At 50.1% G+C, this 21,000-nt stretch overlaps 1 protein-coding gene across 2 annotated transcripts in view; it reads right to left on the bottom strand.

Moving 5' to 3' along the window:
• The window catches only part of TOX4 (TOX high mobility group box family member 4), a 352,937-nt gene that overhangs the window by 68,729 nt on the left and 263,208 nt on the right, over positions 1 to 21,000 (bottom strand). The gene's annotated exons all lie outside the window — the stretch shown is intronic.

The raw sequence follows: 21,000 nt of genomic DNA, 5'->3' as shown, positions 1-21,000 counted from the left end.
AGTGAAATACAGCAAAACATCGGCCCAATAATCTTAATCAGTCACATTCCTACTGAATGCAAATGCTACTTACCAGTATGCATCTGTTCTTGGCATGTAGGGCTGCTGACATTCATATCTGTGCATAGTCCGCCACCTAGTGTTGGGTCCGGATGATTGCACATTGTTGTCCTGGAAGAGTCTTCGAAGTATCACGAGATAGGTGGCTCCTCCCCTGGACTACAGTGCGCATGGGCATCGCCTCCATCCCCAGATTGTTTTTAGCCATAGGCAGAGATGGAGTGAAGAAGTGAGTGATGACCATGCTATGAGCATATGTTTGTATATGAATACATACTGCAGCTGCTACAGGCGCCGGGGAGGAGGGTGGGCGATATGAATGTCAGCAGCCCTACATGCCAAGAACAGATGCATACTGGTAAGTAGCATTTGCAGTTCGAGGCATGTGGGCTGCTGAATTCATATCTGTGCATAGAATACATAGCAGTCCCTCCATTAGCGGCGGCCGCCCGTGCCAGCTGCAGCAGTCTGAAAAAGCGTTTTTAGAACAGCCTGACCAACAGCTGCCTGTTGTTTTGAATGCACGTCTACACAGTAGTGCTTAGTGAAAGTATGAGTGGTAGACCATGTGGCTGCTCTACAGATGTCTTCTAAGGGAATGTTACCTAAGAACGCCATAGAGGCCCCCAACTTCCTAGTGGAGTGGGCCCTCGGTGGTATAGTGAGAGTGCGCTTTGCTTTAGCGTAGCAGATCTGAATGCACTTTACTATCCATCTAGCTATTCCTGCTTTGGAGATTGCATTTCCCTTGTGTTGTGTGGCAAAAGCAACAAAAAGTTGTTTGGTTTTGCGGAAATCTTTTGTCCTGTCCACATAATACATCAAGGCCCTCTTCACATCAAGGGTGTGGAGCATCCGCTCCGCCAGCGTCTCTGGGTTTTGGAAGAACACCGGCAATTCAATCGTTTGGTTTATGTGAAACTGCGAGACCACTTTGGGTAAGAACTTAGGGTTAGTGCGGAGCACCACCCTGTTGGCATGTACCTGGAAGAAGGGTTCTTGGATGGTGAGCGCCTGCAGTTCGCTAACCCTCCGTAGCGATGTGATTGCTACCAAGAACGCCACCTTCCAGGTCAGAAACTGCAGCTCGCAAGAGTGTAGTGGCTCAAAGGGAGGACCCATCAGCCTTGTAAGAACCACATTGAGGTTCCATTCAGGAGCTGGTGGAGTCCTTGGTGGAATGACTCTTTTGAGTCCTTCCAGAAAAGCCTTGATAGCAGGGACCTTAAAGAGTGACAGGTGTTGCCTATTTTGGAGGTATGCTGCCATAGCCGACAGGTGAATGCGGATGGAAGAGTAAGCTAGATTACACCGATACAGGTGAAAGAGGTAACATATGATGTTTTGAATGGAAGCGTCTAGCGGGTCAATGCTGTGCTCCACGCAGTAGACGACAAACCTCTTCCATTTAGCCGCATAACAAGCTCTAGTAGTGGGCTTTCTCGCCTCCCGAATGATGTCCATGCAATCGGGAGGAAGATTGAGGTAGCCAAACTCTAGGACTTCAGGAGCCAGATCGCCAGGTTGAGCTGTTGCGGATCTGGGTGCTGAATGTCGCCATGGCTCTGCGTCAAAAGGCTGGGAGTGAGATGAAGCCTTTGATGCGGTACCACGGAGAGTTCCAGAAACGTGGTGTACCATGGTTGGCGAGCCCACGTTGGAGCAACCAGGATGAGCGTCATCGAGTGTTGCCTGAGCTTGCGTGCCACCAGCGGTATCAGAGGTGCTGGGGGAAAAGCGTACGCAAATCTGCCTGACTAGTTCATCCACATCGCATTGCCCTGTGATTGGGGGTGTGGGAACCTGGCGGCGAAGCTTTGGCATTTTGCGTTCTCCTTTGTGGCGAACAGGTCTATCTCTGGATGACCCCACCTTTGGAAGTACGGTTGGAGTACTGATGGATGTAACTCCCACTCGTGCATCTGATGGCTGTGTCTGCTGAGCAGATCCGCCATCTGGTTGTCCTTGCCTGGGAGATGTTCTGCCATGAGGAAGATGTTCCTCTGAATGGCCCACTTCCACATGCTCTGAGCCAGATGAGACAGCTGTGGAGAGTGTGTTCCCCCCTGCTTCTGGATGTAGTACATGGCCGTCATGTTGTCCGTCCGGATCAACACGACCTTGTTGCACAGATGTACTTTGAACGCCTTTAAGGCCATGAAGATTGCCATCAGTTCCAACACATTGATGTGCATCTTCCTTTGCTGAAGTGTCCATAGTCCCTGCACCGTGTAATGGAGTACATGCGCTCCCCATCCCTGGAGAGAGGCGTCCGTTGTCAGGATGATCTGTGGGACAGGCTCTTGGAATGGTCGGCCCTTGCAAAGGTTCAGTGGATTCCACCAATGCAGAGAGTTGTACGCCCGACCGCTCACCAACACTAGGTCTGTCAGTTGCCCATGAGCCTGAGTCCACTGACGTGCCAGGCACTCCTGAAGCGGACGCATATGTAGTCTCGCGTGCGGGACAATGGAGATGCAGGAGGCCATCATGCCTATCAACTGCATGAACACCTTCGCTGGAAGCGAGGTTTGGGGTCTGAATCGTTGGATCAGCGCCTGGATACTGGCGATTCTCACTGAACTCGGCTGCGCAGTGGCTGCCAGAGTGTCGATTGTCGCGCCCAGATACTGTCGCACGTGGGCGGGCTGGAGATGGGACTTTGGGTAGTTCAGAGAGAATCCCAGATCGTGCAGGAGGTGAATGGTGCGTGACACGTGGTCTACGCACTGCTGTTCCGTCTTTGCCTGAATAAGCCAGTCGTCTAGGTATGGAAAGACATGGACGTGCTGGCGACGGAGATGCGCTGCTACAGTCGCTAGGCATTTGGTGAAAACTCTCGGTGCCGTGGTGACCCCGAACGGCAGGACCCTGAACTGGTAATGCTGGTCTAAGATCTTGAATCCGAGATACTTTCTGTGTGAAGGATGCAGGGGAATATGGAAATAGGCATCCTTCAGATCCAGCGTTGCTAGGAAGTCCCCCCGTTGAAGCAGGGGAAGCACCTGCTGCAATGTGAGCATATGGAAGTGCTCTGAGTTGATGTACCAGTTCAGGGGCCTGAGGTCCAGGATCGGCCTGAGTGATCCGTCCTTTTTGGGGATTAGAAAATAGAGGGAGTAAACCCCTGTTCCCCGTTCTTGCAATGGAACGAGCTCTATCGCCCCTTTTTGCAGCATGACCAGTACTTCTTGCTGCAACAAGGTCAAGTGCTCGTCGGACATAGCACGGCTTCTTGGCGGTATGTCCGGTGGAATGGACGTAAGTTCTAAACAGTACCCGTACTGGATAAGAGACCTCACCCACCTGTCCGTGGTGATGGACCTCCACGCCGGCAGGAACTGCTGGAGTCTCCCCCCGACAGGTGTCGTGTGATCGGGGGGAAGTGACAAGACGTCACTGCTTGTTGGAGGTGGTGGACCTGGAGGCATTGTTTCCACGTCCCCTGCCCTTGATATTATTGCCCCTGTAGCCACCCCTGCCCTTGTTGTTGTTATACGAGGACTGGGTGTTACCCTTGTAGTATTGCGTGGACTGGGATGCCTGACCTCTTGAGGTGCCTCTTGAATTGGAGCGGCGAAAGGAACTACCCTGAAACTGCTGACTTTGTAAAGCCCCCATAGACTTGGCAGTTTCGGTATCTTTCTTCATTTTTTCTAGGGAGGCATCCACCTCAGGGCCGAACAGATGGTCAGGATTCACTGTTTGACCCAGTATTGTGGATTGTATGTCGGGTTTGAACCCAGAAATTCGAAGCCAGGCATGGCGTCTAAGTAACACGCTTGTATTGATAGCCCTGGAGGCAGTGTCTGCCACATCTAGGGCACATTTGATGGATGCATTAGTAATAAGTTTACCCTCCTGAATGAGCATCTCCCCCGCCTCCTTGTATTGGTCAGGCAAGTGTTGCAGGATGGCCTCTAATGTGTCATAATGGGCCCTATCATAACGTGCAAGCAGGGCTTGAGTGTTAGAGATCCTCCAGATGTTCGCTGCCTGTGCAGCAATGCGTTTGCCTGATGCCTCAAAGATTTTTGACTCTTTGTCTGGGGGAGGAGCATCACCAGTAGTCTGCGAATTCGCCCTCTTCCGAGCGTTGGACACCACCAGGGAGTCCAATGGCAAATGTCCCTTAATATACGTGGGATCCGTGGGCGCCGCCTTATACTTCCTGTCGATGCGAGGATTGACCACCCGCGCCCGGGTGGGCTCCCTGAATACCTCCTGTGCATGCTTCAGCACCCCTTTGAGCATTGGTAGCGTCTTGACTTGCTTTTCGGCTACCGAGAAGGTGTCGACTAAGAAGTCCGCATCCACAGGGTCTGAGTGCAGTTCGACGTCATGGTTCGCTGCTGCTCTCTCTATTAATGCATTAAATGCCGCCGAGTCCTCTGTCGGTGACGTCTTCGCGGCGAAAAGTTGAGTGTCCTGGCCTGACTGCGGGTCGTCCGTGTCGCCTCCTGCTGTCCAGGGCACCTGCTCCTCTTCCGGATCCGAGTACGCAGGATAGTTGTACTCGTCGTCCTCCTCGTCCACACCAGGCACTGGGGAATGGGCCGGCGAGTGTTCAATGGCTTGTGGAGACAGAGGTTCCATCAGAGCCGAAGAGTCCGCAGAGTACTTTTTGTTCTTAAGTGGAATCCTAAAAGGTTCCAATGGCGGCTCCGACGTAATCTTTCGTTTGAGGAGCGACAATTTTCCGGTGTTGGCGTCGATGGTCACCTCCCGACGTTCCTCCACCGCGAGCGGTTGGAGCCGAAGCTTCGACACCACCAAGGCAGCCTTCGGCGTCAATACTTCCTGAGAGTGTCCGCTCTGCTTAGGCGCGAAGGCCTTCGGCGCCGACTTGGGAGGAAGGGTAAAACGAATTGGCGTTTGTTCCTTGGCAGGCTTCGGCGTGGGCCTAGGCACTACAGTGTCCTGGCTGGGAACAACAGTGGACTGTTGGATCCGCTTTAAGGATTCTCCCACCTTCTTTGTAAGGGATGCCGAGGGCTGAACCGTCGCGAGCGACTCTTCGTCTCCGAGAGTCCGGTCGCCGGTAGGCCTCTTCTTCGGTGCCGACGCCCCATGGCCTGGCGCACCATCAGCGTGACGCTTCTTCGAAGCCGTTTTCGGGTCCGCGACCCCTTTCGGTGCCGACGCAGCCGCGTCGGATGCCTTCACCTTCGGCGCCGACCCAGAGGGGTTCGAGTCGGCCATTTTGGCGCGGCTCTTGTGGTCGGCCATTTTGGCGTGGCTCTTCGAGTCGGCCATTTTGGGTTTCTTGGAAGTTGACGCCTCCAGAACCTTCTTCACCAACGCCACTTTCGGTTTCGGTTTCGCATCCGAGGGTGCGGGACCAGTTGGCTTCACTTTCGGTTTCTTGTTAGAAATGTCCGTGACCGGGCCCGGAGGCGGGGACGTAGGACTCATAGTAAGATCTTGGGTAAGGCCCGAAGGCGATCCCTCGACCTGGGCCGAATGACGGGGGGTAACCCCGGAGTCCGGTTGGGGATGCTCTTCCTCTGAGCTATCTCCCATCGTGGCACAAATCAGTTCGTCGTCCCCTACCTCACCGGAGACTTCGTCGCAGGTCTCCTCATCCGCGTCGTAGGTTTCTTCCTCGGACGCGGGTCCAGAGTCCGACTTTTGTACGCCGTCCTCTTCCTCGACCGATTCCTGAAAGATGTCATCAGGTGGGGGCGCCGAAGCCGACAACTGTGCCTGGAGTCGATTAGCCCGGCGAATCTTCAAAGTTTTCTTACTCCTAAACTTTGAACACGCCATGCAGGTGTCTTCACGGTGATCCGGTGACAAGCATGTGTTGCACACGGGGTGCACGTCGAGGTGCGAATATTTTGAGTGACACAGCGGACACTTCTTGAATGGAGTCCGCTCCATAGCAAAAGTGGTAGTGTAGGCCCGTCCGCGTCGAAGCACGTGGAAGGGCAGAAGGAGATTGGAGCTGAGAGTCAGTAAGAAAACCCGAACGCAACTATACCGACGCCCAGCCTAAAGACCTTTTGGTCTCAAGTAAAATCGAACAACTATCGGTTCCGAAGGAGGGAACCGAAAACACATCCGAACCCTATGGCGGAAAAAAACAATCTGGGGATGGAGGCGATGCCCATGCGCACTGTAGTCCAGGGGAGGAGCCACCTATCTCGTGATACTTCGAAGACTCTTCCAGGACAACAATGTGCAATCATCCGGACCCAACACTAGGTGGCGGACTATGCACAGATATGAATTCAGCAGCCCACATGCCTCGAACAGGAAAAATATTCACTCATGGCAGAAGCTCTGAAGTGCAAATACCATCATTCAATTCACACACAGAATATTCCTCTGTACTGGGCAACTTTTCTATACGGGAAGGATCCCACACAAGAAATGACATTTGTAACACTAGTTCTTCCATTGCAGGAATTCTTCTACAAAAAGTTCGGTATGTTTACTATTTTAAGCATGTGAATAGCTAAATGTCTCAAATGCAGACACAGACACCCACACACACACACCCACACACCCACACAAAGGGAGATAGACAGCAAAAGAAGCTAGGGAAATCAGCAAGGGATTACTTAAGTTACAGCAACAAAATGCCAAAACTAGGTAAGAGAGGAATATGCTACTTACCAGTATGCATCGGTTTTTGGCATGTAGGGCTGCTAACATTCATATCTGTGCATACATCGCTGCCTAGTGTTGGGTCCGGATGATTGCACATTGTTGACCTGGAAGAGTCTTCAAAGTATCACGAGATAGGTGGCTCCTACCCCGGACTACAGTGCGCATGGGCATCTTCTCCATCCTCAGATTGTTTTTCGCCATTGTGGCAGAGATGGAGTATGATACAGTAAGTGATGTCCATGCTAGAGATACATTCTGAGTGCTACAGCTGCGACAGGCACCGGGGAGGAGGGAGGGCGATATGAATGTCAGCAGCCCTACATGCCAAGAACAGATGCATACTGGTAAGTAGCATATTCCGTTCGAGGCATGTGGGCTGCTGAATTCATATCTGTGCATAGAATGTATAGCAGTTTCCTCCTTAGCGGTGGCTACCTGTGCCAGCTGCAGCAGTCTGAAATAGAGTCTTTAGAACAGCCTGTCCTACAGCAGCTTGCTGTTTGGAGTGTACATCTACACAGTAGTGTTTGGTAAATGTATGTATGGTTGTCCATGTGGCTGCTCTACATATGTCTTCTAGAGGAATGTTTCCAAGGAAAGCCATGGATGCCCCTAACTTGCGTGTTGAATGCGCTTGTGGGGGAAATGTTAATGTGCGTTTAGCTTTCTGATAACAAATCTGTATGCACTTAACAATCCATCTGGCTGTACCCGATTTGGAAATGGGGTTGCCTTTGTGCTGTGGTGAAAAGGCAACAAACAGTTGCTTAGTTTTCCTGAAAAGTTTTTTTCTGTCTATATAGTAAAGGAGAGCTCTCTTTACGTCTAGTGTATGTAGAGCTCTTTCTGCCACAGAATCTGGATTTGGGAAGAACACTGGCAGTTCTATCGTTTGATTGATGTGAAACTGGGACACCACCTTTGGCATAAATTTAGGGTTTGTACGCAGCACTACCCTATTTGCGGGAATTTGGATTAATGGCTCCTGAATAGTTAGGGCTTGCCGCTCACTAACTCTTCGAAGTGATGTAATCTGCCACTAAAAAAGCCACTTTCCACGTTAGGAACTGTATTTCGCACGAATGTAGTGGCTCAAAGGGTGGTCCCATCAGTCTGGTGAGAACCACGTTTAGGTTCCAGACAGGTGAAGGTGGGTGTTGCGGAGGAATCACTTGTTTGAGTCCCTAATGAAAGCCTTAATAGCAGGCACTCTGAAGAGTGAAAGATGTTGCCTGTTTGGAAGATAAGCTGCCACTGCAGCTAAATGTATACGTATGGAACTGTATGCTAGATTGCATCTGTGTAAATGTAACAGATAACATATGATGTTTTGAGTTGAAGCATCTAGTGGATTTATGTCATTATTGGTACAATAAATGACAAATCGTTTCCACTTTTTACCGCATAGCACGCTCTGGTGGTGGGTCTTCTGGCCTCCTTGATAATATTCATACAGTCAGGAGGCAAGTTTAGGTAACCAAATTCTATGACTTCAGGAGCCAGATCGCAAGGTTCAACTGTTGCGGATCTGGGTGCTGAATGTCTCCATGGCTCTGCGTTAAAAGACTGGGTGTTAGCTGCAGCCTTCGATGAGGCACCACGGAAAGTTCTAGGAACGTGGTGTACCATGGTTGCCTCGCCCACATTGGAGCAACTAGGATGAGTTTCATGGAGTGTTGTCACAGTTTGCGTGCCACAAGTGGTATGAGCGGGGCTGGGGGAAAAGCGTACGCAAACCTGCCTGACCAGTTCATCCATATCGCATTGCCCTGAGACTGCGGAAACCTGGCGGCGAAGCTTTGGCATTTTGGGTTTTCCCTGGTGGCGAACAGGTCTATCTCTGGGTGACCCCACTGCTGGAAGTACGATTAAAGCACTGAGTGATGAATCTCCCACTCTTGCATCTGGTGGCTGTGTCTGCTGAGCAGATCCGCCATCTGGTTGTCCCTGCCTGGGAGGTGTTCCGCCATGAGGAATATGTTTCTCTGAATGGCCCACTTCCACATGCTTTGCGCTAGATGTGACAACTGTGGAGAGTGTGTCCCTCCCTGGTTCTGTATGTAGTACATGGCAGTCATGTTGTCCGTCAGGATCAACACGACTTTGTTGCACAAATGTAACTTGAACGCCTTCATTGCCATGAAGATTGCCATAAGTTTCAGCAGGTTGATGTGCATCTTCTTTTGCTGTGTCGTCCGTAGTCCCTCCATTGTGTAATGGAGGACATGCGCTCCCCATCCCAGGAGATCAGCGTCCGTCGTAAGCACTATTTGTAGTACAGGCTCTTGGAACGGTCGTCCCTTGCAAAGGTTTTGTGGGTTCCACCAATGCAGAGAGTGGTATACACGACCGGTCACCAACACTAGGTCTTTCAATTGTCCTTGAGCCTGGTTCCACTGCCGTGCTAAGCACTCCTGAAGCTGACGCATGTGTAGTCTCGCATGAGGGACTATGAAGATGCAGTAGGCCATCATGCCTATTAACTGCATAAACACCCGTGCTGGGAGCGAGTGTTGAGGTCTGAATTTTTTAATCAGTAATTGAATGCTGTTGATTCTTGCTGAGTTTGGCTGTGCCTTTGCTGCCAGAGTGTCTATCGTCGCTCCCAGGTACTGTTGTCCGTGGGCGGGGTGAAGATGAGACTTTGGGTAGTTTAATGAGAATCCGAGGCTGTGTAGGAGGTGAATGGTGCGGGATATGTGGCTGGCACATTGCTGGGCTGACTTTGCTTGGATAAGCCAGTCGTCCAGATATGGGTAGACGTGAATATGCTGTCTCCGTAGATGTGCAGCCACTGTCGCCAGGCACTTGGTAAACACCCTGGGGCTGTTGTCACCCCGAAAGGCAGAACCTTGAACTGGTAGTGCTGATTCTGTATGGTAAACCTGAGATATTTCCTGTGTGCCGGATGTATCGGTATGTGGAAATAGGCGTCTTTTAGGTCGAGTGTTGTGAGGAAATCTCCCTGACTGAGTAATGGTAGAACCTGCTGTAATGTGAGCATGTGAAAATGTTCTGACAAGATGTATTGGTTTAGGGGCCTGAGGTCCAGTATTGGCCTGAGAGACCCGTCCTTTTTGGGAATTAAGAAGTACAGCGAGTATACCCCTGTACCGTGTTAGTACGAGTTCTATGGCCCCTTTCTGCAGCATGCTGATGACTTCATGCTGCAATAAGTGTATGTGCTCTGCGAACATAGGACGGTGTCTTGGGGGTATGTTGGGTGGAGTGGAGGTTAGCTCTAGACAATAGCCGTACTGAATAAGTTGTCTCACCCACCTGTCTGTGGTAATGCTCTCCCAGACTGGCAGGAACTGTTGTAATCTTCCCCCGACCGGTGTTACATGGTCTGGGGGCAGTGACAAGACGTCACTGTTTAGTATTGGCGGGGGATCTGGTGTTGTTGTTCCCTCGTCCTCTGCCTTTTGCTTCTATTGCCACGGTATCCACCTCTATTGTTCTTATTATAGGTGGTTTGCGTGCTCCCTTTATTGTATGGAGTCTGCTGGGATGCCTGGCCTCGTGTAGCTCCTCTGTTACCGGAGCGACGAAAGTAGCCTCCTCTGAATTGTTGTGACTGCAGGGCACCCATAGACTTGGCTGTCTGTGTCTTTTTTAATTTTCTCTAATATTGTTTCCACATCAGGACCAAATAAAAAATCAGGGTTCACAGGCTGATTCAATAATGTTGTTTTAATCTCAGGTTTGAACCCAGAGATGCATAACCAAGCATGCCTCCTGAGCAGGACACTTGTGTTAATGGCCCTGGCTGCGGTGTCTGCTGCGTCCAGCGCACATTTAATGGATGCGTTGGATATGAGTTTTCCTTCTTGTATCAGTCTTTCTGCTCCCTCCTTGTAGACATCAGGCAAATGTTGTAGCAGTTGCTCTAGTGTGTCATAATGCGCCCTATCGTATCTGGCTAATAGGGCCTGTGTATTAGAAATTCTCCAGATATTAGCTGCTTGAGTAGCTACCCTTTTTCCAGAAGCTTCTAATATTTTTGACTCCTTGTCTGGAGGAGGGGCATCACCAGTAGTTTGTGAGTTGGCACACTTACGAGCTTTTGAAACCACCAAAGAGTCCAATGGCAGCTGTCCCTTAATATATGTAGGGTCCACAGGCGCCGGTCTGTATTTTCTTTAAATTCTCGGGTTAACAACCCTTGCTCTTGTGGTTTCCTTGAAAATGTCTCCTGCGTGTTTAAGGACACCTTTCAGCATTGGCAATGTCTTAACTGATTTCTCTGAAGTGGGGAAAGTGTCAAATAGGAAGTCCTCTTCAATTGGGTCAGCATGCATTTCTACATCATGATTTTGTGCTGCCCCTTCTATTAATGCGTTAAACGCAGCTGTATCCTCTGTTGGCGAAGTTTTGATAGGATAAGCAGGAGTGTCAGGAATAGTTTGTGACTCCCCCGGGTCAACAGGGTCTGTCCAGGCTTGAGTCTGGTCATCCTGATCCGTGTCCGCAGGATAATTATATTGTTCATCATAGTCATACTCCATATCTTCATTAGAACGTGTGGGTGAGTATGCAGAAGTGTCTTGGCCATGGTACCTCACAGTCTCAAAAAGGACAGGCGATGTAGAAGAATCCCTCTTCTTTTTGAGTGGGATTTTATATGATTCAAGAGGATTTTCAGACCTGATTTTCCTTTGATAAATAGTAAGTCTGCCAGAGTCGGAGTCGATATGTAGCTTGGACTGCTCATCATAGGAGGGCTCTTGGTACACAATGTCCTCTTCTAGAGAATGACTCCTCTTTCCCATCAACACCTTTTTGGGTGGTTTGATTCCGGTTTTCGGATCAAGCGCCTTAGGGCGTGCAGTCTGAATTTTATCTGTGGCATAGTGTCTTTAAACAGACTGACCTTCTGTGGGGCCGGCGTCGATACAGGTCCGACCGACTTTGCCTTTTCGCCAATGTGTTTCTGGCTCTGCGTCGACTTGGGCGCCTTTTGCGTGGGAGGCGCGCTCTTCTGCCTCGACTTGCTCCTTCGAGCCACTTTTGGATTTCGGCTCGAAGCCTTTGACGAGCTGTGGCTTGTCGACTCGTTGCTTCGAATCGAGAACCTTCTGAGACTCGAGTCCCTTGTTTGTGTCGCTGTCCGTCAACGTCGACCTCGTCGGTTCGACATGCTTGACTTTAGTGGTGGATTTCAGCGCACCGACCTTCGGTTCGACACCCTTTGTTTGTGACCCTGCAGGGGCGTCAACACTTTTTTCTATATCGAATCCGATGGGTTCGAACCCTTCGACCCGAAGACTGTCGTCAGCAGTTTCGGTTTCGTTTTCGGCTCAAAGGCTTTTGGTTTCGCTTTAAGGAGTTCGGCCGATGGCTCATTTGATATATCCTTAGCCGGGCCGAGACGCGGGGCTACAGAATGTTCGTGATGATCTTGGCTAAGGCCTTCTGGCGATGCCTCGACCTGAGCCCTTGGAAGCCTTTCAGTGTCTGTTTTGGGCCCCGCAACCACTGTCGGGCCTGGTTCATCGCTCGAGTCGTCATCTACGGCTCCGATGGGTGATACGTCGTCCCTTACCTCAACGACTTTTTCATCGTCGACATCCTCTTAGTCGTCTTCATAATAGGTGAAGCCATGCTCCGAACCGGGATCCGACTGCTGTTCTGGATCCTCAGTCTCGACAACCTCAGTCTTCTTCACCGAAGATATTCACAGGGTCGGGCGCTGGCTTCGCCATCGTCTGCCTCTCTGCGCGTCGAAGTCTAAGTGTCTTCTTCGACCTGAATCGAGCACAAGCTAGACAGTTGTCCTCATTGTGTTCCGGTGATAAGCACTTGTTGCACACTGGGTGTACATCGATGTGCGGGAACTTAGAGTTACAAAGGGGGCATCGTTTGAACGGGCTCCGTTCCATCAACGATCGGGCCTCTGGTGTCGAAAAGGCCACGCGGCTCTCTTCGACGTCTTGCTGTAGAAGAACTGAAACAAATAACTCGGCACCGATCGAATATAACAATACCGACGACCCCAAGGCCTTTTGGCCTTTAGAAAAGTTTCCGAACTTGAGTAAAGAAAAGTACATCCGAACCCAATGGCGGAAAAAAACAATCGGAGGATGGAGAGGATGCCCATGCGCACTGTAGTCCGGGGGAGGAGCCACCTATCTCGTGATACTTCGAAGACTCTTCCAGGACAACAATGTGCAATCATCCGGACCCAACACTAGGCGGCGATCTTTGCACAGATATGAATTCAGCAGCCCACATGCCTCGAACAGAATGCTTACCTGTAACAGACAGGCTAGCTTATCTGGAGGAGGAGTGTTGATGCAATTAGACACTTTTAGATTCACACGGTGTGCATTACTCTGCCATCGTCATTTGGTCCAGAACAGTACCCTCCCTCCGTCTTACTTTGACGGCAGTGACTATTTTGTGTCTTGTCCAGCTCCTTGTGATGTCAGATGGAAACCCATCAAGTCCCTGTATGTGGTTGCCACCTTCAAATTACTTTTTCTCACTTCTTAGTTTCCTAATTGTTTCGAATTAGTTAATTTGCCTTCTCCTGCAACTCTGTTTAGTCACCTCTCTTGCCTGGATGGGTGCAAAGATAGCATGTGTATCCAGAAAATTATTCAAGCTGTAAAACTACTTGAAGCGCCAACTACTGTTCTCCATGTTTGGAGTCTTTCATAGATACACGTGCTTGTATGAATCCCAGCCATTGTACCAGGATTCACCAGTAGAAAAGTTAAAACGCAATAATGCACTTTCTGGTGGATGCTCTACCTAACCACTGATTCTTCACCTTATAATAATCCCCATAGATGTCGGACTGGAACTGGGGAATTTTTTTAAGCAATACTCCTGCACGCTGGCAGGTGACACTGTATGGCTCAGTGCGGACTCCACACAGTCACAGAAATCACCAAGTAGAGACCTTTATAAGCTCCATCCTTGCATGCTGATGTCAGTCTCTCCACTTTTCCTTTTCTGTGCCGTCAGATGCACAGAATTGTTGGTATCAGTGTGCTGATCACTAACTTGGTACATTTTTAGATGTTAAAAGAGGCCTCATGAAGGAACAGGAAGGTGAGAAGGCTGTAAGGAATCTGCAGTTAAAATCAGTATCCACCAGACAGAGAGTTACCCAAATTAAGTAACTGGTTATTTTGAATGAATTTTGTAACCGCAGATTCCTTGCCTTAGAATAGATACCACATGAGTATCTCCCAAAAGTTGGAGTGGGGTGAGACCAAAACATCTTAGTAAATGGAGTTGGGGTTCTTGCTGGACCTAACTGATAAGCAATTAGTGAGTAATGAACGTATGCTCTGATGCCAATGTCACAGCACAGCAGATGAAGGATAGGCACTAATTGCGCCAACCAAATAGTAAAAGCCTTGGTCCTGGTAAAATGGCCTCTCAGGCCTTTAAAGAGTTGCTTCTCAGGCACTGCATAGCAGATATTGATGCAGGGGACTATCCTCCCAAATAGTGACTTCTTCAGCACAGCCTTCCCTTTTTTTGGTCCAGAAAGCACCACAGAAAACTGATCATCCACACAAATGTCCTTGGTACGATCAATTTAAAATCTCCAGGTATTTTTGAGAACCAACCGATGCAGCCTCAATTGTTTCTATGAGCAAGATGGAACAAAGAAAGCTAGAAGAGTGATTGCTTGCCTAACGGGAAAAGGGAAAAACATATTTTGTGAGAAGGCTGCTTGAGTCCTCTGCATCAATTTGTCTAGCAAAAAGGGTAGTATAGGGTGGTGGTACTAAAAGTCTCTGAGGTTCACTCATGGACGAGCGGACACAATTGCAATCTAGAAAGTCTTCAAATTGAGGAGATGCTGCGAGCAAATATTCATAGACGTGAAAGTCATGCACATGCGGAACGTCTAGTTAAAGGTCCCACTGTGACAAACATTGAGAGGGACGGGTGTCAAACCTTTAATAAATCTAATCATAAAAGGTGATTTGCACAAGGATGGTTGGTCCTGGAACCCAATAACCTTACATAATGACACCTGCAAGGCTTTGCTAGGCTAAATGCAGAACAGTTAAAAAGAGGTCAGACATCTTCGCCTGTAAAAGGTCAGTGTCTCAGGAGCTACACCAGATTACAAAAGTGTCCCAGTGTGGGTGGATTTCATGGCGGGGCGTCAGGCAGCGAGGATGGTATCCCTCACTTCAGGCAGCACATGGAATGCAATGGTAGTGTAAGTTGCGAAGATTTCGTTGTAGGATCCTTCCCTGCTACGGTGGTATGGGATCAAGCGTTTTTCCGGCGGAGTGGGTGGGAGTCGTGACAAGCTGTTTGAGTCGGAGGTTGGCGAGGTTGTCGTGCAGGGTGGTGGAGTTGTTTTTCTCGAGGTGGAAGTTCAGGTCCCCGAGGAGGATGTAGTCCGTGGACGTAAGAGCGCGCGTGCTGACGAAGTCGGCGATAGAATCGCTGAACGGTGCCCGGGGTCCAGGGGGCCTGTATATCAGAGTTCCTCTATGGGTGGTGTTGGGATCAGTGTGGATCTGGAACTGCAGGTGTTCGGAAGTGCTGAGGGTGTCATCGGAGTTGGTTGATATCTTGAGGGTGGACTTGTGGACGATGGCCATTCCATCTCCTACTCCGTTGTTGCGGTCTCTGCGGGTGATCTTGTAGCCGACCGGGATCGCTATGGCGATGTCGGGAGCCGAGGAGTCATTCATCCAGGTCTCGGTCAGGAAAGCGATGTCTGGGGAGGATGTGTCTAGCAGGTCCCAGAGTTCGATGTAGGGTTTGAGTGCAGAGCGGGTGTTTAAAAGTATGCATCTGAGGTGGTTGCATCCTGTCCTGGTGGGTGGATTGGCGGGTCTGTTGCTGGTGAAGCTGCAGTTCCGGCAGGAGAAGGGTCCTTGGGTGCATTACGGGACGGCCTGGAAGCAGGAGTGAGTTCGACCGGTGTTGAGTGCATGGAGGGTGCTGGCATCGTAGCGGAGTCGGGTGTTGTGGTGGTGTTCGTGGGAGCCAGGGGTTCTGGCGCTGAGCGCGGTCCAGGAGCGAACAGACGCAGGCGGGCTTGCCTTAGGCACGCCAGCGGTCGCGATAAGAAGGGGAGGGGGCGTGAGTAGGGAGGGGGTGGGCTGGATCGGTGGGCAGGGCCGCAGGGGCAGCAGCAGCGGGGCAACACTGAAGGTGCCTGGAGGAAGGGGGCATAATACCAGAATAAAGTACAAATAGAAATAAAACTCAACGCACACACAATATGGGGCACAGGAGAGGTGGTGAGAAAATTACGGCAAGCGCAGGAGGCAGGAGCAGTTACCGCTGGGCGGACTGCAGGCTCGAACCTAGGAGCTGGGAGGCAGTCAGAAGCACGGCGTGCAGGCGAGGCTACAGGGGAGTTTTACAGACTGCCGAGAGTGAACCCACTTGCACCCCAACTGGAGGCTTCTGGGGATCCCTGGGGCTAAAGGCACACAAGAGGCAACATGAAGCATGCCATATATGTGGAGCATGGCCTTGAAGGCCCTGATTTGCTGCAAAAAAAACAACTGGCCCAGGAATTTGGGTTCCATCAGGACCAGATGTAGAGTTAACTCTTCAGGAATTTGGGAGCAAGACACAGTGGCATGTTGACATCCTCTCTGGAGTTGGAGAGCATCAAGAAGGGCTGATTCCTGCTTCTTCGACTAATCTAAAGACTTCGACCTTCAACAAGCATCTGTCTTGGTAACAACTTGGGAGTGGGAACGGGACCTTTACTTTTGGCTTTGACCAGTCATAGTGCAAAGTTTTCCAATGTTTGGAGACAGAGCTTCACCTTTTGGTTCTGCATGGCCATTTGGTCAATTTGTGCGCAGATGTTGCAAGATCTAAAGTCGTTTTCCAACCCCAAGCACCACAGGACTACGTCGTAAGGGGGCTGTCACAGACATCTGTTTGGGACAGTCCATTCAAGGCTTTCAACCCTGTTGTTATGGAGGTGACATTTCCTTAGCATACTGGTTAAAGAAAAGTAAACTTTTGGAAAAGCACTCCGAGACAAGAGGAGTAGAGCTCCGAATCTGCATCCGAAAGTGTGATAAGAGAAGAACTGGCATTACACCCCCTGAGTGGCGCTTATATGCAACAATGCTCGTCACTTGAGCAGAACGATGGTGCGGTGCCGCACAATGATGCCTACTGGCACCCCTGAGTACTGGTCTTGAGTTTCCGGATCCAGTTTGACTTCTGGGAGGATATTCACAAGGTGAGGAATCTGCATTTAAAAAGTATACATCAGAAATCCACTAAAACTTGCAACGCTACTGCTATCTCCAACTATCTCATGCACAAAAAGTTAATAATCTGCAAAACCCAATTGATTGTCTCAAATGTAGATTGGAAAAATACATAGGACCTTTAGAAGACTGACTGGAATGAGGCATGTAAATACCTTAGTGAAGTTGCCATAGGATGACATGTTAGGCCAACTCATCTTAAAATACGACACCATATCTATTTTACCGAGGTACAATAGGTCAAAACTGGTGGACCCCAGGACACCATTTGGATATAGGGCAAGTGGGCACCTTTCAACGCACAGTATGGGTATGACACATAATACAAACCTTCTGGTGCACTATACAAACAGCTAATTCACAAAACTATTGGTTTAGTCTTTGAAATGCCAGTGTAAATGGCACTACTGAGAATATGAAAAGAGTGTGTCATGCTCAGTTATGAAAAGATTTTTTGTAACAGCTGTGAAAGTGGCTATAAGAGACATTGTTAAGCAAGCATGATATGGAAAAATAGCATAGGGCCAGTTATGGAAAGATTTTAGCTTTAGATGTGATGGTGGCAGTACCAGTGTTCTTTCCCTAAAACTGCACCCCAAATGGAAGTTAAGGCCCCCTGCAAGTCCCTAGTAAATAGTACCTGGGTACATAGGGCATGGGGACTGAAGAAGGTCATCACCTAGGCAATGCAGATTGCCACTGCAGCATGCATGGCTTGATGCAGACAACTAAGTAGACATGACACACTGCCTGTGTGCTATGCCACCTAGCAATGACTAAGATATAGATAAGGCACCCCTCAGGCAGGCCTTCCCAGCCCTAAGACAGGGTGCATATCTGGTATGGCCATATCTGCATGAGCCCCACCATAATATTGTAAGTGCCAGGGAGAGGCGGCAGACCAGAGAGCAGAGGACGGTCCGGGACCAGGGTTCGATTCCCGGCGCGGCAGGTTTCTGGACCAGGGTCAGCGGACTCGATAATTCTCTCGTCTCGGTGCCCACTCTGATCAGCGTTCACACTCGGCAACTCTGGGCATTAGCTTGCCTCATCTTCACTAACGGCCCCACCAGACCGCCGGGGATGCCTGGTCTCACCCTGGAGATACCCATTAAGGGACCATCTCTCAGGGAAGCCAGGAAGGGTTTCGCAGCGGTCGAAGCGCCTTGGGACCCTCCGGGTAAGTAGTGCGCTATATAAATGCCTATACATACATACATACATACTGCAAATGCTACTTACCAGTATGCATCTGTTCTTGGCATGTAGGGCTGCTGACATTCATATCTGTGCATAGATCGCCGCCTAGTGTTGGGTCCGGATGATTGCACATTGTTGTCCTGGAAGAGTCTTCGAAGTATCACGAGATAGGTGGCTCCTCCCCTGGACTACAGTGCGCATGGGCATCGACTCCATCCCCAGATTGTTTTTAGCCATTGTGGCCGAGATGGAGTGAACTATGTGAGTGATGACCATGGCATGAAATGCATGTAAACACTGCAGCTGCTACAGGCGCCGGGGAGGAGGGCGGGCGATATGAATGTCAGCAGCCCTACATGCCAAGAACAGATGCATACTGGTAAGTAGCATTTGCAGTTCGAGGCATGCGGGCTGCTGAATTCATATCTGTGCATAGAATACATAGCAGTCCCTCCATTAGCGGCGGCCGCCCGTGCCAGCTGCAGCAGTTTGGAAAAGTGTCTTGAGAACAGCCTGCCCTACAGCTGCCTGCTGTTTAGAGTGCACGTCTACACAGTAATGTTTTGTAAAAGTATGTGTGGTAGACCATGTGGCTGCTCTACATATGTCCTCTAAGGGAATGTTTCCAAGGAAGGCCATAGAGGCCCCCAACTTTCTGGTGGAGTGGGCTCTTGGTGGAATTGTAAGAGTGCGTTTAGCTTTTGCATAACAGATCTGAATACATTTCACGATCCACCTAGCAATACCAGCCTTGGAAATAGCGTTACCTTTGTGGTGTGACGCAAAGGCAACAAAAAGCTGCTTAGTCTTTCTAAAATCCTTGGTCCTGTCAATGTAATACATTAGGACCCTCTTGACGTCAAGGGTGTGGAGCATCCGCTCCGCCAGTGTCTCAGGATTTTGAAAAAACACTGGCAACTCAATTGTTTGGTTTATGTGAAATTGAGACACAACCTTGGGTAGAAATTTGGGGTTAGTGCGGAGCACTACCCTGTTAGCATGAACCTGGAAGAATGGTTCCTGGATCGTGAGGGCTTGCAGCTCACTAACTCTCCGTAGCGAAGTAATTGCTACTAGGAAAGCCACCTTCCAAGTCAAGAACTGAAGTTCGCAGGAATGTAGTGGCTCAAAGGGAGGACCCATCAGTCTTGTAAGAACCACATTGAGGTTCCATTCTGGAGCTGGAGGGGTCCGTGGTGGAATGACCCTTTTGAGTCCTTCCAGGAAAGCCTTGATAGCAGGCACCTTGAAAAGTGAAAGGTGCTGTCTATTTTGGAGATATGCGGCCATCGCAGACAGGTGAATGCGGATGGAAGTATATGCCAAATTACACTGGTACAGATGGAACAGGTAACAGATGATGTTCTGAATGGAAGCATCTAGTGGATTGATGTTCAGGTTTGCACAATAAATGACAAACCGCTTCCATTTGGCCGCATAACAGGCTCTAGTAGTGGGCTTTCTTGCCTCCCGAATGATGTCCATACAATTCGGAGGAAGGTTAAGGTAGCCAAACTCTAAGACTTCAGGAGCCAGATCGCCAGGTTGAGCTGTTGCGGATCTGGGTGCTGAATGTCGCCATGGCTCTGCGTCAGAAGGCTGGGTGTGAGACGAAGCCTTTGATGCGGTACCACGGACAGTTCCAGAAACGTGGTGTACCATGGTTGGCGAGCCCACGTTGGAGCAACCAGGATGAGGGTCATCGAGTGCTGCCTGAGCTTGCGGCCCACAAGCGGTATCAGGGGTGCTGGGGGAAAAGCGTACGCAAATTTGCCTGACCAGTTCATCCATATCGCATTGCCCTGCGATTGGGGGTGTGGGAACCTGGCGGCGAAGCTTTGACATTTTACGTTCTCCCTTGTGGCGAACAGGTCTATTTCTGGATGACCCCATGTCTGAAAGTACGGCTGGAGTACTGATGGATAATTCTCCCACTCGTGCATCTGGTGGCTGTGCCTGCTGAGCAGGTCCGCCATCTGGTTGTCCTTGCCTGGGAGGTGTTCTGCCATGAGGAAGATGTTCCTCTGAATGGCCCACTTCCACATGCTCTGAGCCAAATGAGACAGCTGTGGAGAGTGTGTCCCTCCCTGTTTCTGAATGTAGTACATGGCCGTCATGTTGTCCGTCCGGATCAACACGACCTTGTTGCACAGATGTACTTTGAACGCCTTTAAGGCCATGAAGATTGCCATCAGTTCCAATACATTGATGTGCATCTTCCTCTGCTGTAGTGTCCATAGTCCCTGCACTGTGTAGTGGAGTACATGCGCTCCCCAACCTTGGAGAGAAGCGTCCGTCGTCAGGATAATCTGTGGCACAGGCTCCTGGAACGGTCCGCCCTTGCAAAGGTTTTGTGGATTCCACCAATGCAGAGAGTTGTATGCCCGACCGCTCACCAACACTAGGTCTTTCAACTGCCCGTGAGTCTGAGTCCACTGACGTGCCAAGCACTCCTGAAGCGGACGCATATGTAGTCTCGCGTGCGGGACAATGGAGATGCAGGAGGCCATCATGCCTATCAACTGCATGAACACTCGTGCTGGAAGTGAGTGTTGAGGTCTGAATTTCTGAATCAGTGATAGAATGCTGTTGATCCTCACTGAATTTGGCTGCGCTGTAGCTGCCAGAGTGTCTATGGTCGCGCCCAGATACTGCCGTATGTGAGCGGGCTGGAGATGGGACTTTTGGTAATTCAGTGAGAATCCCAGATCGTGCAGAAGGTGAATGGTTTGGGACACGTGGTCGGCGCACTGTTTGTGCGACTTTGCTTGAATGAGCCAGTCGTCCAGATAGGGGTATACGTGGATGTTCTGACGTCTTAGATGCGCCGCCACTGTCGCCAGGCACTTGGTGAAGACCCTTGGCGCCGTGGTGACCCCAAAGGGCAGAACCTTGA

This window comes from Lissotriton vulgaris, chromosome 5 (genome assembly GCF_964263255.1).
Source record: "Lissotriton vulgaris chromosome 5, aLisVul1.2, whole genome shotgun sequence".
In the NCBI taxonomy this organism is placed as follows: Eukaryota; Metazoa; Chordata; class Amphibia; order Caudata; family Salamandridae; genus Lissotriton; species Lissotriton vulgaris.
This window is presented reverse-complemented; position numbering and strand designations above follow the sequence as displayed.